The sequence below is a fragment of the Sander lucioperca genome, chromosome 13 (genome assembly GCF_008315115.2).
Source record: "Sander lucioperca isolate FBNREF2018 chromosome 13, SLUC_FBN_1.2, whole genome shotgun sequence".
NCBI classification, from domain to species: Eukaryota; Metazoa; Chordata; class Actinopteri; order Perciformes; family Percidae; genus Sander; species Sander lucioperca.
The window spans coordinates 31437601-31451682 of record NC_050185.1 but is presented as its reverse complement, the minus strand read 5'-3'; the positions used below and the strand labels follow the sequence as shown (position 1 = coordinate 31451682).

Here is a 14082-nt window from a genome sequence, read left to right as displayed (position 1 = left end):
TGCATACAACACATTTACTGGGGAATAAACTTCAGTATAAGCTATACATTTGAGGAAGCCATAGCATGTAAGCAATAGCATTTGTTTCGTTTTGCCTTTTTTTCTTCAGATAAAAATGACTAGTGAGACGTTTTGTTTGTCTTTTATTATGAATGTAGCTTTTTCTTAATGTACAAAACTAAAATGGCATGTTTTAAGATTTCATTTATGCCTTGAAGTAATAAAGCATAATACAAATAATGTTCTCAAGTAAAAATCATTTAAGTAAAGTGACTGTAGACCAGAGTAGCCTACATTAAGAAAGTCTGAAATGATGACATAAGCACATATGGCATTAATATTAGGCTACCTTCAGTGGCATTTACTGGAGGGAGAACTCCAATGTCATGTATAAGCTATCTGTTCCTTTTGTCTTGTTCATTCTGCAAATAAAATATGAATGAGTCAAGTGTTGTTTGGTTATCTTTTATTATGCAGTAAGCAGTTTGTTCATGTAGGGATTAGAAAACTAAAATATAATAATATTGTAATATCATTTAGCTTATATTTAGTAACCACAGTAAAGTAGGTTAGAGAATGTTGGGAAAGGTTTGAAATGTGTGTAGAGAAATTATCAGGCTACTCTAAGCAGTACAGTTAATAGTTATTACCCTATAAACATCTAGGCCTACAGATTCATGTATACAGAGAACTGATTATTATTATTAATATAAAAAAAAATGTTTTTGGGGGGGGGCCCATCCGGACTGTCTATGCATAGGGCCCAGGATCTTGTGCTACGCCCCTGCGCATATATACACATACACACACATATATATATATATATACATATATACATATATATATATAAAATATATATTTTGTTGCACCAAAGCTCTAGCTAGGTGTAAGTGCTTCAAAATGGAGCAATCCATCCAGCAACATTAAACACACAAAATCAAAACAAATATAAAGAGTACTCAGTCTGAGCAGTAGAGCTTCCATATTATGTTATTAAAATGTCAAGGAAGAGGGAACGAGTCATTTCTAAGCAGGATGAGTGATGAAACGAAGGATTCAAGTGAATTTACATGAAGCCATGCAGATCTGTCACTGTCATTTTCCTTGGCGTTTTCTGAACTGGGAATAAGCTAACACATTAACAGTCTACGTTACTGAAAGGACTAGAAGTTTTGTTTACTCTTCTCTCTTCTTTTGCCTCACTTGTCCTGTTGTTTCACTTCCCTATCCATTCAAATCGGCTTTTAAAATACTCTAAAATAGTCTTTGATTAGTACAATTACTTAAATATCTCCGTAACTGTAAACAGCTTTGACAAGAACCTCTGCTAAATGCTTGACTTAGTCAGTTATCAATGGTACAGTCTCTAAAAAAAAGGATGTGTCATGCCACGGTAGACACATCTAACCACCTTTTCTTAAATGTCCGTACTACTTTGAAAATGACACATTAAAAGTGTCTGTTATAAAAGATGTGCTGTGTTTTCTGCAAATTGGAATGTTTGAAATAGAAATATGCCTGGCCTATTCTGCAGCACAATGATGCAGTGCACTTAGGAAAATTATGTTTTCATTGACTGTCTCCCCCTGGATACATAAAATGTGACTGCATATTTATCTACAGAAATGACATGCCAGTGAGCATGTAAAGGACAGCTGATACTCGAAGAAGCAATCATGCAAGCTAGTTTGTATTTGGTCCCTTATATGTTTTATAGGATAAGGATGGTGAGATTATATACTATATTTTTCTACTTGTTAACAGATCATTTCAAAAGAACGAGTACTGTGAGTGTATCGAAAGCCTGATATGGCTTATATCTTTGTGCCATAGAGTTCAATTTGTATCTAAAAACTACTAAAAACATATCAATGAGCCACACCGTTGGACATGTTTTAATTTTTTTTTCTTTTTAAGATGATTTTTTGGGGCATTTTTAGGCCTTGATTTTGACAGGACAGTTTAGACATGAAAGGGGAGAGAGAAGGGGAATGACATGCAGCATAGGGCCGCAGGTCGGAGTCAAACCCACGGCCGCTGCGTCGAGGACTGAGCCTCTGTATATGGGCGCACGCTCTACCAGGTGAGCTACCCAGGCGCCCATTTTTCAAAATGATACACAGTGCCCATTCGTTTTAGGTAATTACTTTTTTAAATAGTATTTGATATTTGTGATCCATTATTTCATATTTAGGTCTTCAGTAAGGACCAATGGGCTTTGTGTAGGGAAGTCAGAAAGTATTGAGAAATGGACTCATCATTGTCGTTTCATGGGATGTGTTGACAATAAGAAAAGGACAGAATTACAGCAGATATATACCTAATACAAGTACACACACTGCCCAATTAAAGGCAAGCTAGGATTTGTGAAAAAGCCACTTATCAAAGTGCCTCATTTATTTGAGTTTTGGTAACCTGTCAACCCAGGAGATTAGAGATTTTGGCAGTGCAGAGTGTCAAAACATATCAAATTTTAGACTCTGTAACTGGAGTTAACCATAATGGATGTGACAGTGCTGTTAGCCATAATTTGCATCCTTTGGTGTTTATGCCAGTTTAGAAAATACCAAGAACCATCAGTCCAGAATGCAGTTTGCTCTTCATTTATATCATGCTTGGCTTACAATACACAACTAATTGCCACTTCTACAGCAATGACCTGCATTTTGTATGTGCACTGTGTGGATATTTGGCACACCAAGATTAAAGTTGCAAGTATGTTTACACTGCTCCAAAACAAGCTTAGCGTCCTATTTTTGTCACGGCGTATGGGAAATGTGGAATGGCAGAGGCTTTGTCACCAAAGTGGCATTTTTGCACACTTTGTATTTTTGCCTCGCCTACGCCTGTTTGGTATTTTGGTGACATGCTGCATGTTTGCCTGTGCCAGATTGAAGACAGAAATATGCAACTAAGGAAAAGGATAGCAGTCAGTCAAAGTTGAGCAGTATAATGCTGGTGTAAACGATGACCCACATTTCTACCAGGGCAGCCAGACCTGCACCAGGACTGTAGCATCTGACACAGGGACCAGTTGAACTCAAATCTATTTTGGCTTTTGGGCAAAACCACATAACCCCCTTATGTGCAATCTTACACATCTCAAGCTAGTTTCAAATTTCTGCTAATTTATGGTCATACTGTACTGAAATGAATGGAAATCAAAGGCTGCATTTAAATAGGCATACTTAAAACACAACAGCATGGTCTGCTAAATGGTTAGTTGAACAGTATAATGGCTTTCAATACACAAGTAACTGCCACTTCTAGAGCAAGACCACCATGACCTGCATTTTGTAAGTGTCCTGTTTGGATATTTGGCACACCAAGATACAAATGTTGCAAGTATGCAAAGCCTCTATGCTCATATGTACTGAAATAAATGGAAATCAAAGGCTATATTTAAATAGGCCTATTAAAACACAACAGCATTGTTTGCCAAATGGTAACCTGAACAGTATGTCATTTATAGGAAAAATATGAGCTCCATCAAATTTTTTTAAATTCCTTGAAACCACCAAACAATGAAAAAACAAACAGTCACTCTGATCTGCACACTCTGCAGATCAGACTATACTTTGCAGCACTGAGCCAACAGAAAATGGCCCTTAGTGTGAACCCACCTTAAGATATAAACCTTCTACCCTCTCCTCTTTGTCTACTGATGGCTTCGCGGGTACAGTGCTTGAGTGTGTGATGTGGGGGGATTTGCTCCATTGTGTTCATACTGCTGACTTTGCCAGAACCAGAGCAAGAAGCATCTCTGTTATGGGCACACAGGCTCAATGCATCACCTTAATCACTCTAGCCTCACATTTCAGCTGCATGAAACCTTCAGCAGGGCTGACGGCAACAGGATGCACGCTCGGCCAATCCCTCCTCCATCACCAATACCAACAGAGAGCAGGGAAAGTGCTTACCTAGGAGAAAAGACAAAGAGAGAGGGCGAGAGGGAAGCAGGGTTATTCAAATAGCAGAATTACTTTACAGCACGTCACTCTCAGCAGCCTCACATGCTTTTCATTTAGCTTTGTTCTATTATGGTATAATATAACATACACAGCACATAAATCTCCCACATGATCCTTATGACCATTCATAACTACACCTAACTCTCTATACAGGGAATGTATGAACCATGAGGCAGAAATAAAATCATCTGTCAATTTCTATTAAACCTAATACAATCTGTAGCCTTTTTTTGCATGTAACATGCATGTTTTTTATGTGCAGATGCTGGGTGCATTTTAGAAATATTCGTGTATATATATATATATATATATATATATATATATATATATATATATACACACACACACACACACATATATATATATATATATATATATATATATATATATATATATATATATATATACACACACACATATATACACATATATATATATATATATACATATATATATATATATACACACACATATATATATATATATACACACATACATATATATATATACACACACATATATATATATATATATATATATATATATATATATATATATATATATATATATATATATACATACATATATATATATATATATATATATATATATATCTCCATATATCCATTATTAAGTTAAATGAAGCAGCTGCTATGGGAGACATGAATGATTCAAAATGAAATAATAAGGCAGGAGGGTAGGTCCTATTTATGCATTTCTAAAAAACATATTCATAAAACATAAAAACATTCCATAATTTAAATATATCGCTGGGTAAATAGACTGAAACATGGATTATTAGTGTATAAAGAAGCAAATGGTGCAATGTTTATATCCAAATACAGGTTGAAATAACCAGGTTTCTGGTCAAGTTGCATTACTCCTTCTCCTCTGCCTCCTTCTCCATGAACTCTCACTGGTGGATGAGGACACCATTTTATTTCCTTTAAGGTCGCATTTAGTTCTACACTATGGTCAAAACAAATTCATAACAAATAACACCAACTGACATTACTACATTTTGAACAACTCTAGTCCATAGCTCACAGACCGTAGCTCCTGTGGATCTGAACCTATGAACCTGATATTTGTGAAAAGCTGCGATATCCCCAAAGCTTAGGCGTTCAAAGCCAAAACATTACTTCAATGCTAGAGTAAAGAGCAACGGCCTCCAAAAATGTGCTATGCAAGGGCTGTATTGCTTGAAATCTCTGCCAAACCTTTGTAAATTCCATAGAAATATTGCAGTGATGTTATTGATAACAAACATACAGATGTAGATGCATGCAGAGGTGGCTGTAGTAATTATCGCAAGAGCAAAAGAGGAAGTGACAAAGTACAAGAGCACCAAAGTCCATGTAAAGAGGCCGGTTGGTCGTGGTGGATGGGTCAAACAAACACAGGACTTTCACTCAGGAGACTGGGGTTTGTGTCCCGTGTGAAACCAAAAGTCAACTGTCATTTTGAAGTTATCCACGTTTTACAGACCTTAGTCTGTGACGCAATGACGTCACATCCTCATTTTTGTAATTTTACGTGAGTAATTTTATGATGTTTTACTAACCCACACTAAGTAGTTTTGTTGCCAAACTCTTCTGTTTCACAACAGTTACTATGTGTATTAAACTGCGCCCATTACATCAAATAGAACGCCAACATGATTATGGTCACATGATTAAACTGCCACCATGCAGCAGTAAAACAAATGGTGTGTGGTTTTGGGAGTTTTTGGAAATCAACCTATATTGTCGTTTAGGTATGAGGACGTGTTGCCAATATTCATTTGGAACATCTCCGTATCGGGTTAAAATCGGGTTTTAATCAACTTTGAAAGCTCTCTAGGCTACTTACAAGTTGCCAAAAGAGACTTGAGACAATGCTGATTTCATTTAAAGACCCACCTTTTTACCATTTTTTTTTAAATTAATTTTCATTTTTTTATTCTGTGTGCATTTGATTAATTCTTTTGCTCTTTTTTTTCTCTCTCTCTCTCTATTGGTTTTATTCTATGTGCTGTTGCTTGCTTTTATTGTTATTATCATTTGATTCTTGTTTCTTTGCTTTTACCTGTGTAATCTGCAAAGCACATTGGGTTGCCTATGGGTATGAAATGTGCTATATAAATAAATTCCCCTTGCCTTACATCTGATTAATCGATATGAAAATGATGTATTAAAAAAAATGCTAAAAATGTGCCACGGGAATATAAAATGCCTCCAACTGACATGGGAGTAATAAAGAGAGGCAGCAGAAATTGCCCAAGAGGGCCACTAATGTACAAAGTAATGGGAATGGGGTTAACATGTTTTAGTCAGTCAGTGGATGCATAGCCTTTATTACTGGGTTTCATTATTCCAAAGGCTCCAGACCTTTCTCCTGAATCAAGATTGATGGAAGGAAGGCGTCACTTGGATTGAAGCTCTTAGAGCATGCATGGGAGAAAGAATATCTGAGCATGGCTAAAGATTGGACTGAGGCCTACTAGGAGGAATGCTGGAAGGTTTGGAAGCAAGCTGCTTCTCTTCAGCTATTCCAAATATATTCTTTTTTCCTCAGTGAAAAGGTTTGGTGCGTTGCCACAAAGTAACTTCTAAAATCTGTCATTGGTCATGGCTCCTGGGATGTTTTTCTTTTTTTCTGTATTGCCCTAAGAAACCATGGAAAACATGGAAGGGTGGTCCGAGTGAATAAACTATCTTAGTGGATCTCTTTTGCTTTGTAAATGAGCTGCATAAAGGTAATATTAACAATGCTCACAACACTGCTTTTATGCTTTGGCGTGGTGGAGCTAACTTGAACAGACAAAAGGTTGGACAGGGAGATGACAGCTATAAGGTGGAAACAAAGAGACGGGTAGGAGTAAAAGCAAAGGTGAAACGAAATGTACAGATCTTGATTTAGATGAACATCAAATATTTGTCAAAACCTAATTACTCATAGCTGACTTTAACACAACTCTCTTTGACGGAGGCTTTTATTGTGGAGCAGATGTGGGAATGATGAGTGAATATAGCATTGAGTGCATTACCAGCATCCTAGTCTATATCCTTGACATTCCAGGATTGCTCCGGTGCCGCAGGAAATTCCACCAGATGCATGTCTTTTTGCTGATGTTTCCTTCCGCTTTCTTTGTGTTGTAATTTTAAACTCCGGTGGATTTCTGAGGACTATGGTTAACTGCTCCTCAGATCTCTGCAGGGTAAATTGAGACAGCTAGCTAGACTATCTGTCCATTCTGAGTTTTCTCTCGCATGACTATTTTACAGTGGCTCCGTGCGGAGACCATGACAATTGTGATTGGTTTAATTAAATGCCAATAAACCAGAGGACATTTTCCTCCCATCCCGGAATGCTGTGTGGAGTAGCCAGACCCTCCTCCACTCCGCAGCATGAGGATGGTCTGGCAAAGCGAGACTACCAGCATCCTAACATCACAAACAACTGTTGTCTGCTCCTTCCCTTCTCCTTTGCCCACATGTTCTTTCTCTACTCAGTTGGGGATTCTTTTGGGACTGAACCTTATCAGATGAGCTCTGTGTTTGGTGAAATCTGAATGTAAATCTGCATTCTTATCAAATCACAGGTGGAGCCAAGGCAGTACTAGTTCCTATGCAAATCAGGCTTTAGGGAAAACCTGGAATAATATGGCCTTCTGGGAAAAAAATTAACATGTCAGGCAGAATGCTTGTCTTTCAAAGAAACAATCTTGGATAGATTTGGATGACAGACCACCAGTCCTGATTAGACCTGACGGCATGCTAGCCAATTAAAGATCACTTCCATCTGCCCTGTTCACTGCCCACGCCTCATAGTCTGCTCCCTCAAAGTCGGGCCGCTTCAGTCACAAATGATTTGTAAGAAAGGAAACCTGTTCAGAAAAATGACTAGGAAATGTATTTCTGAACTGTAAGCAAGCCATTAGATAAGGCCCAAAGTCCTCCTAAAGCCAGCAAATGGCTGTCCAAATGTTAATTTGCTGAACAGCCTGCAGATGATGCAGAACATGGCTTTCACCTTCTCCTGTCATACATAATTCATGCTATTGACTGGTGAGGCAATGCCACTTTCATGCACCGAGCTCACAAAGTGGTGCCACTTTCACACACCGACGCAAGCCAATGAATCCACACCAACTGTGCAGTAACGCTTAGCACACAATTGAGGTTGGCGTGAAATGTCCGGACAAGGTACAGTCATGCTCACATTTCTGATACTGGCACAGACGCCCTTATACTGGTGTACAGAGACAAGTGCACACATGCTGTCACAGAAGAATCTTAGCCACAGATTAATTCACAATATAGATAAAAGAAAATATGAGAAAAATGAATTGATTGGATATGTAATCACCAAGCATGACAGGTCACACAGTGCAGTATGTATACAGGAGCATGTAACTGAAGACTGTCATTGCTTATGAAGAATTCTTCATGGTCTAAAGCATCAGTCCCACAGGGAACATTAAATATAAATTTCTGTGTGCTGCTCAGTCTGACCCACTTTGGAGGATCCAACAACTGCTGCCACAGAAGAGGCTTTTGGCTCCTGCTCAGTACCAAAAGGACTGCTGCCACTACAAAGCCCCCCTTTGATTAACCTCACTGCCAAAAGGCGACTACCATATGACTCCTGCATTGCTCGGTTTGGACTAAGGCTGATAACAAAACACTGAGAAAATAAGTAGCCAGCAAAGAGTGCAAAGTTTGGATAACAGTATATCTTAAAGTCTACGGTTGCATTTCAACACAGATTTGTGCGTTGAACACGTTCCCAAGTCCGGGTCTAACCAGATGGCCATCATCATAGGAGTGAAATTTAGCTCTGGATTGTGAGGAGGAGAGATAGGTCTTGGAAATGATGCCCATCGTAAACATTTGCAATGCTGTCTTTGGGAGCCAAGACACAAATGAATATTTGATCTAGTGGCATAATCATATGACACATTTAAGATATGTTGGAGAGCAGGGCCTATTGTGAATGCATGACTAGTCATCTCATATATTCTTGCTATAAGCTCTCGTAACAGAGTCGTTTCATGAAAACTGATGAAGAACAGTGCCAAAAGAGAGGAAAGAGATTGAACATAACAGAAGAGTTGGACAATCACACTGTAATTTTAACTCACTCTGTTATCCAACTTTATTGAGAAGCACAAAAAGACAAATACTTTCCCAAGCATGATACTAGACAATGTTCTTTAAAACTCATTGATGTGAGCATCCAAATATGAGGCCTCCGTCATAGGTCACTGAAAGCAGGAGCACTTTGTCATCTTATTCCCACACTGTACATTTTCGATCTCCTTAACACTGAGCACCTGACTGACTGATGGCCGATGCATTTTACATCAAAAATCAGGAACAGGAATGCTCAAACATCTTCCTCTTTACAGCGATAGTTGTTTATACAATCAACAGGATAACTTAGAATACAAGAGGAAAAGTCTACATTTGATTATTATGAGGCAAGCTACTGAGTTGCAAGGATTCCTGCCACAGGAAAGAGTATTTTAGCAGAAGGCTATGTGAAGGACGTCTGCGTGTTCAGGTTTGACTCTGAGAAACATGGTGCAATTTCAAAATGAAACAACTGGGTGATGAGGGTGGCAGTAGCTCAGAGGGTGGCAGTAGCTAAGCTTAGAGGGTGGCAGTAGCTCAGTCCGTAGGGAGTTGGGTTGGGAACCGGAGTGTGGACTGGTAGCTGGAGAGGTGGCAGTTCACTTCCTGCGAAGGTGCTCTTGAGCAAGGCACCGAACCCCCCCAACCGCTCGGAGTGCCTGTCCAGCAGTTGCAGCCCCCTCAATCTGACGTCTCTCCATTTGTGCATGTATAGGTCCTGAGCATGTGTGTGTACTTCAGGCCTGTGTGTAGTGTGTTCAAAAAGAGTGTAAAAATTGTAATTTCCACACTGGGGATCAATAAAAAGTATAAATAAAAAGAATACAAATTTTAAAAAAACATCACATTCATGAGACTTCTGGACTATAAGGTGAATGAAGCCGTGTTGGGCTAACTTAAGATGGTGGCTAGTAGGTTTTTAAAAACGTTTGGTTTTTAACTATAGTTGTGAAAAAAGTCTGCTTCCTCCAAAGACTACCGTATGAAGAACATTTGTTTTCAGCTATTTCAACGAAGTGCTAGTATTTTCCAAGTATAAACCACAACATGTCCTTACTCATAATATCAACCCTCTAAAACGGGAAAAGCTCTTTTCCCACAGTGTGCTATAATAATTCAGCCATCATTTGGGGACAAGGTTAATCATGTCCTCCGATTCATTTGTGGACAAGCCCTACACAAGATGTTAGCACAGGGGCAGCCACAGAGGGGACGTGCCTAGGTGATAACACCGTAAACTACATTCCTGAGGGATAACTTGTTAATTGAAAGGCTCATTAAAGCACCATTTAAATTATTCATTTGGCATGTCAGAAAATGTCCTTACTAAGTCAAATATAATTTCTTTTCAAAGCAGCCATGACACTTGCGGGATTGTTGTTATCTGCGCCTGCAGTGCTATCCCTCAGGAAAACTTTAAAATCACACACCTAACACCTTGCCTGTTACTCCTTATGTCAGTATCTCTCTCCCTCCCTTTCCCCTTACTCTGTGCTCTTCACTTCTCACTCTGAGAGCAAATCTTAAGACAAGCGGTTTGATGTTCAAAGCAAAAGGGCTTGAAAGCTTTCCACCGACCAACCACCCAGCCTCAAGACTTCCCCCTTCAAAGGAAAACACAAATTGGCTCAAGAAAAATTATTCACACTGGACACAAACATGGGCAGACTTTTTCCTACAGATAGCAAAGTCATTGCAAATAATACAGTGTGCCTGGAACTGTACAGCTTCTACTTGGGATGAAGGCACATTCTCTGAGGTAGGGCTGTCTACGAATATTCTATATCCTAATATATATCCAATTTGTAAAAAAAAAAAACAGACATTCAAATATAAAAATGTACATTCAAATATTGTGAGAGAAAAAAAGTAGCACTACCGCGGCTGTCTGCCTCGCGCGTTCTCTCGTGGGCCTGGGCCGCTGCTCCCTAAACATTCAGCTCTCCGTATGATTGAGCCCAGCCAATCAGAAGGGGCCAGAGAACGGAGCCAGAGAATTCGCAGCAAGTGTGTGGGCGTGTTGACGATGTTCTATCATGTACCTGCCGCTACCAGCAACGAGGGTGAAGAAGAAGACGCAACGAAGACGCCAATTCAATTGTCTAACTGGAGAGCAGGCCCCCTGGAAGTGAGCTCAGCCTTGGAGCCAATTTTGTCCCGTGGCAACGAAAAATCCCCCTGCGGCCCAAAAAGGATTTGCCCCATAGGCCACTATTGTGAAAGAGATGTCTGTAAAACTGTTGCCAGGACACCTAAAACTGCAAACAAGGTGGGTCATGACTCTTTCTATTCTCAAAGGACTGGGCTTCTTTAACTATGTGTAGCCACCATGGCTAACGTTAAGCGAGCTGTCAGTAAATACCTGCAAAATCCTTGATTATGCGGCACGTTTTCTTAAAAAATGCTTAAAAAAGATATTTATGCAATTTTATGCGATGAAATTGCGGGAACTTGCAAAAATTGCGGGAACTTGCAAAACTGTGGTTTCATCATGGCTTCATCGCGGGGTTTGCAGCTTTTCGATGATGTTCACGTCGCGTAATTACGTCACTTCATAACGGTCCCATGGCAACAGGGGAAAACGGCTGCTCTTGAGTGAAGTAAACGCAACATTTTTCAAATTTCTGCTAAGATATATGTGACTTTTTTGCAACGAAAATGCAGGATGCATAATCGGGACTGGTTAAACCATAATTTGTTGTGTCACAGAAGATGTGATGTATGGATGTACAGGATTTAGAGTTTTGATTGAGATGTATTTAGGGGTGTCCCCGACTAAGGATTTACACATTCGAATCAAAATTGTCGAATCTTTCTATAGTCGACTGATAATCGAATCATCTATGTGTGTGTGTGTGTGTGTGAATGGGTTGGGAGGGGCACGACACTATTCAGCAAAAATTTTCTTTTTCAGACTGACGACGGCAGTTCATCTAGTAGATGAACTGCCGTCGTCAGTCTGATACTGTGGGTGGATCTAGAAAAAAGACGAACATATTTTAAGTCCCAACATATGATATTGCTATTCGTAAATTAAAAGCGCCATTATATATGAAAGAGTGAACCGTCTTTATTGGTAATAAACTTACCCGTTTTAAGTGAAAAGTTTGTTTGTTGTTGACGAGTGGTAGGACATGAGCTGTTGGCACAACTTGCATTTTACTTTTTTTGGATCATCTTTTACCATTTCAAAGTGCATCCACACTTTAGATTTTCTTTTTCCAGACATTGTTAAGTAACGTTAATCCCTGCATGCCAAGATGCTCCTTGTCTGTCACGGATCAGGGAAAGTGAAACTTAAATCTGTCACAGGGGTGGTTGGATTTACACACACACACACACACACACACACACACACACACACACACACACACACACACACACACACACGTAAAAAATATTTATTGAACGCTTCTTTCTTTTCACGCTTTTTTTTTTGCAGCATTATCATAATTAAAGGCTGTATATAACTTAATATAACCGTACAAAACCAGTAGTTCTGTGTGAAATTAGACATTGAGCACCCCCATATTGCCAAAATGGTATGATCCTCGTTTCATAATAACACCCGCGAAGATTCGACTGTGAGATTGGTGGTCGAATCAGGCTCCGCATATCGATGCATCGAATCTTCGACTATTCGGGGTCACCCCTAGATGTATTGAACAAAATGCAGTCAACACATGTTATCAGGTATACATTCCAGCAATGTAAAAATAAAATAAAGAATGAATGTGTGAGTTATTAGAGGAGCTAGGCATCAACACCACTCTTATGTTTATAAATGCAGAAATCTCCAGAAGGGGGCATACCATGAGACATTTACTGTTTTCCTCATAAACATTGAACAAAGCCTTGCTAGTTTACCATTTATTTTAGGTGCAAGGCGAGCAACAATGCTACAGAACTCATCACATGAAAGTGAGGCAATGCTTTGTTGCAAGTGAGAATCACCACAAGTGGATACAGCTGGTGAAGACAATACTAAGCACAGTAAACAAAAGCAAAAGCTAGGTGTGAATGTCACTTTAACTGCCAACTGTGAATGCCACTGTCAGGATTACTAAGGAAGATCAAATCAAATTAAAGAGAAAAAAATATGTTTGTGTGGCAAATCTCAAAGCACACACTGTTTGTTGCAGATTACTAGTGATTTACATCACTACAATCAATGCCCACCTAAAGCTCTAAACAAAGACTCAAAACAGAAGATGTCCAACAACAAAAGAAGAAAGTAAAATAAACCAAAAGCAAAATGGCTTCCCACTTTTCCCTCCCAAATGTTGTATTGTATATTTCACCAGTAGGCCTACCATGACATTGTGATCTGATAGACTAAACAGAGAGGGGCTGCGCGTAAAAAAACAAAACAAGAAAACTTATAGAAAACGGGTGTTACAAGTACTGTTCATTACCATATATTACAAATGCACAACTATATTATACTAAAGCATTATAACACTGTTATTCATTATATACTTTTAATATTTTGCAATTCTTGCTTTAGAAGTGGAACCTGATGAGTCCAATAATGGACACAAACATAAGTGCTCTTACAGTACATCAGATTCAGACAACATTTGGACTTCCACACAACCCATTTGGTGATCATGCACATTATCCCAAAGAAATGTCTCCACATTGAATTAATTGGTGCATAATGGCATTGGCAATGTGGTACAATGCACAAACTGCTCAGCAGAAATTGAATACACTGACCTCCATGAGATATCATTTGTTTTTAAGATTTCTGGTATTTTGCACAAACAAAATCCAATTTATTTTTTTCCAGTGGGAGCCAATATTTGCCCTGCCTTTTATCATTGTGTCTGAAAACAACAGTGGAAATGTCAGACTAACAAACCTCTTTCTTTTTCTTACTAATTGGTTTGTTGTGATATAACTTATGAGTTGCTTCAATGAATGTGGATAAAAATAAAGCAGACTTACTGGTGGCATTACTGTATATTTCTATCATGGTGGCAGCCAAAAAA

General features: G+C 38.8%; 1 protein-coding gene across 5 annotated transcripts in view; it reads right to left on the bottom strand.

Moving 5' to 3' along the window:
• The window catches only part of cadm1a (cell adhesion molecule 1a), a 421246-nt gene that overhangs the window by 278004 nt on the left and 129160 nt on the right, over positions 1-14082 (bottom strand). The window lies entirely within an intron of this gene.